Genomic DNA, 4,561 nt, shown 5'->3' on the forward strand with positions numbered 1-4,561 from the left:
CGCAACACAACGCCGAGAAAAAGTCCCAACAAGATTACAAAAACTTGAAAAAAAGCCGCGCTCTTACCGCGACTGTGCGGATATACCGCGTTCTCACGGCTTGCGCGCGCCACGACCTCTCGCGCTTATGGCGTTTCTATTGAGATCTATTGCTGTGGCAACGGGCGATTCACCGGCGTTCCCGCGCGCTCTCACCACGCTCATTGGGTTCTTAACCGCGCCAGTCTTTCTAACGTGTATCGCGACTCACGGCGACCTCACGGCGTTTCTACCACGTTCTCACGGCGACTATATAAGCTGGTCAGATTTTTTCGGAAATTTTAACTGATCTCATCTTGGATCCTGCCCCCTCCACCTCCGAGTAGCCATCCTTCCCCCCCCACCTCATTCCGGTCGCATGCGATCCATTTTCTTATAGTGTGTGCGTTTGCTGGTTAGGAAACACGAATGCGAGAAACAAGTTACCAGAGCCGAAGGCCGTTGGCCGAGACAGATCGGCATGAAACAATCGGATGAGACAGTATCGATGAATTCGCCGTTGAAAATGTTACCATTTCGCAGCGTCTTTGCCACGCTGTGTACTGCGGTTACTTACGTTTTTATTGGAGATGTTACGACGGCGTGTCTCACGACCTTCGTTCTCACGCGTTCCAGGGGTAATGATCACCGAAACTTGGCATTTGTTTTGAAACATGCCTCAAAACAAACGCCGTGACTCGGCGATCATTTGGCGACCATGGGCGACACACCCACGATGTCTAGGCGTTTCCACCACGCTTATGCCACGCTATTGCGACCTTGGCGCGCTCTGGGCCCATTTTCTGTCGCCGTAGCAGCGCAGTAAGGACGCCACCCCGGTGTGACGGGGGTATTATGGACGCACACTTTTCCTGCAATGAATGTACAAATGTAAATTAATTATACTTATTTCAAAGTAAATAATAGCACAGCATATTTATATACACATTGCAGCAAACAGCATAGTTTAGCGTCATTTAATGTACTTTTTTACCATTTGCAGTATCTGCTAAACATAGCTGATTATTTTTCATTTTGAAATAATTAGTTCTCAAGCTTTTCCCATATCCCTTGAGATATATTTTCCATTTAATACCTTGCCTTACATGTAATGCTAAAATCACTTGCATACGGGTATGATTATATATTATTATATGCATTACATATATAGTTTTTATCAAAATTCGAAGACCAAATACACAATGCATTTAAAATACAAAGTGTGCATAAGATTTCCGTTACTCACCATGTTAATCACTGTCATCAGTGGAATCCTCTGTGTCATGGTCAGTGTCTGCTCTGGCTGGAAAGCTTGGTTGTTGACTCGTTACACTGTACTCCACTTCTGCAGCGATATCTTCTTTCCGTTTTCCATAGCGCGTGAACCATGACGTGTAGAGCTCCTCCTGTGTCGGCTTCGGTGCTGATGCAATGTTCTTCATTGTAGTTGTAGGACCTGTTGCCATCGGGAATGCAGCTTCTGTGATACTGTCTCCTTGTGCGGTGTGTTCTTGGCATTTTTTAAGTACCATTCTCAATAGGAGAGGTATGTAAGTGTACTCCTTCAGAACCTTTACAGGTCGCAGCGTCCACTGCTTGGCCGCCTTAGACCAATGAGTGTGAAAGCTGCAAAAAAAAATGTGTAACCTTCTCATCAGCAAAGCATTAACTTTCTATTTATTTTAAATGTCACAAAGACATGTCATTTATACTTGTTGTTTCTTAAACATATTGTTACTGTTAGTAAAATGAATGTTAATGAAAGTTGTACTGTTACACTGTAATTCATGAAATTTGTAAAAATGAAAACAATCAATGTACAAAATTTTAATGCATGCATAATAAATGTTATTTGCAATAAAAAAAAACATTTGCTGTTACTCACTGAGTTGTTAGTATTTTTATGCAAACTTACATTAACTTCCCTGACTAGTCCCGAGCGCGCTCTCTGGCACTATGAGCGTTGTGGTCAATGGCTGCTATTTTGACTCGCAGGTCGTAATCTTGGTTGCTGCAAGATAGAGGATAAAAGTGATATAGTTAGCAACAAAAATATGTTGTTATCGGCGGGTAAGCACGGTTGAATCAAACTGTTCATCAAGTGACTGTGTACATGATGTATAGATGTGTACCGATACACTAGGGTCACGATACGATACGTATCTATACATGGATAGAAAAAGAGATGCTGACATTACATGCTATGACAAATTTTTGCGTAAGAACTAATAATGTTTTAAGTATTAATGTTTATTTGTTATTTTAAAATTAATAATTAAAACAACTTCAGCTGAAATGAAAACTAGTCCAAACTGTCCTCAACTGTCACAGATTGGGACTAAAGATATCCCCACCCCTTATGTCCACAAAGTTTAATGCTTGACATATGAGCGTGTGCTGTAACGCGCACATGTCACGCAGCCTGTCACTACTCCTACCTCAGCGCTAGTAAACAATTTCGATCACTTGAAAACCAAGCGTTAGAAAAAACATCGAATGCAACAGCAATTACCTGAAGTTTCTGAAGTTGCTTCACTGGTACTACCTGAAGCAATAACTTCCATTCCTTCAGCTGGTAGTGGCATGAAGTGAGAGCTCTCAATGTCACTTTTCTTACCACTTCTGCTCAACGACCTATCAATTGATAAAAATATGGGGTTAATTTGAATGTTTTGTAATCCATTTGTATGTCATAAGTCGTAACCATCCATATGCATGGGAAATGTGCATCCGACTATTGAGATACAATTCACTGGCAGCAAGAACCACTCCGCTGCAGCTACAGCACACACACGGCCATTGTCTATATATAACATCTAGATGTTATATATGGACAATGGCCGTGTACGTGTGTGCTGTAGCTGCAGCGGAGTGGTTCTTGCTGCCAGTGATACAATTAAGTCAATGTATAGCGCTTGATTTTTGTTTGCAGGTTGGCCCAGAAATCAAAACATTTGTAACCTGAGGTTTCAAAGTCCATCAATNACGAAAATAAGGTACGAAAACAACCACATCAACTTTGATATGGTACCGGTAGGCTGGCGCGGCGAAATAGTCACGCGCAAACCAGTTTGTTTATACCGCTGGTATCGCCATCTAGTGGACCGAAACTCAAAAATTATAAGTTCTCGGCCGCAGCAGTTTCACGGCGAGTAAACGCCCGGGCGAAAACCATTGCGCCACCTATAAACAATCAAGTTGCGCGCAAAGACCCTGGTCCTTTAACCAAACTCACGACATGGGTGTGTAAACGCTACTTTGAGCGATAACCTGTAAGATTACGAACCGTAAGCGTCAGCTCTCTACAACCACGAGCAACAGGATAGTAGGCAACGTATTAGCCAGCGAGCCGTGATTTGTACGGTCAGCTTACTCATCAACGTATTAGCCAGCGAGCCGTGCAGCCGTGATTTGCACGGCCAGTTTTGAAACTGCACGGCCAAAAAAATTAACAATTGTATGCCAGCAATAATATTAAACCACTTTAAAAAAATGATTGTTCTTGATCACGTACGTTGCCTTCGAGTTGACATGCTGGCGACCGTGTCAACTTGACGCGCACTCCCTGGACGGCCTGTTATTCCTTACGGACTGTCCAGTATAGAAGTAGAAGATACAGGTGGGGTTCCGTCGGACCGTCCAATGGGCTTTGGCCTGGCCTCTGCTCCATCATGCCTAGTAGTGGCGCTGCAACAACTATGAAACAATGTTACTGTTATCAGATATTGCTAAGATTTTAGACATATATACTGATATAGGGATCGAAATTAGCTGTTTTTCTACTTATTCAAAATAAGAAGAGCTGCTGCAAGAAATGTTAGTACAGTAACTGGTATACTGAATACAGGACGTTAGGAATACAGATACCAACGACAGTCTTACTTGTTACATAATATATTGGACATATAAACTTGAATCACACAGGCGCAGTTACAACAGCATGTATGTATAAAGTCTAGAGTCCCGCCGTAAGTTTCTTCCTCGACTAGTGGCGCCACTCTAACGTTTTGCAATTATCTTACAGTAACAACAAATTATTAATATTGCAAAGATTTTTACATGATATAGTTAAGCTAACTTCAGCAATATAGTTTATATAAGCTCTATCGCTCTGCAATAACCCCATAAAAACATTTTCACATTCTGTTAGAGAAGTGATAGCTATAGGACACCTACTAACGCTCAAGGGCCCTTGAGCGTTAGTAGGCCCCTTAATTAGCGTTAGCCCCTTAATTAGCTAGTAGGCCCCTTAGAGCGTTAGTTAAGGGCCGGGTCGTTGTCGTAACAGGTACTACAGATATGTACCCGAGGTACATATATATATGTATACACAAAGTGTACCAGACTTGTACTACAGAAATGTACCCTAACCCTAACACTAACCCTAATCCTAACCCTAAACATCCCTCTCTACCTTACCGCCCTCCCTCTCTCCCTCCCTCTCTCCTTCCCTACATCCCATCCTTCATTACTCCCTCCCTTCCTCCCTCCCTCTCTCTCTCCCTACATCCCATCCTTCATTACTCCCTCCCTTCCTCCCTCC

At 42.7% G+C, this 4,561-nt stretch overlaps 1 long non-coding RNA gene across 2 annotated transcripts; it reads right to left on the reverse strand.

Annotated features, from left to right (window-relative positions):
- Positions 1 to 798: 798 nt before the first annotated feature.
- Positions 799 to 2,664, reverse strand: LOC106818296. Of its 2 annotated transcripts, none has more exons than XR_001395184.1 (4): positions 2,564 to 2,664; positions 1,934 to 2,029; positions 1,265 to 1,644; positions 799 to 890 (listed from the first exon to the last, which is right to left on the reverse strand). It is a non-coding gene; the product is annotated as an uncharacterized LOC106818296 (long non-coding RNA). The 2 variants fall into 2 exon arrangements; XR_001395183.1 differs by having other exon boundaries at positions 2,531 to 2,660.
- Positions 2,665 to 4,561: the final 1,897 nt, after the last annotated feature.

The sequence above is a fragment of the Priapulus caudatus genome, unplaced genomic scaffold (assembly GCF_000485595.1).
Source record: "Priapulus caudatus unplaced genomic scaffold, Priapulus_caudatus-5.0.1 Scaffold2148, whole genome shotgun sequence".
NCBI lineage: Eukaryota > Metazoa > Priapulida > Priapulimorpha > Priapulimorphida > Priapulidae > Priapulus > Priapulus caudatus.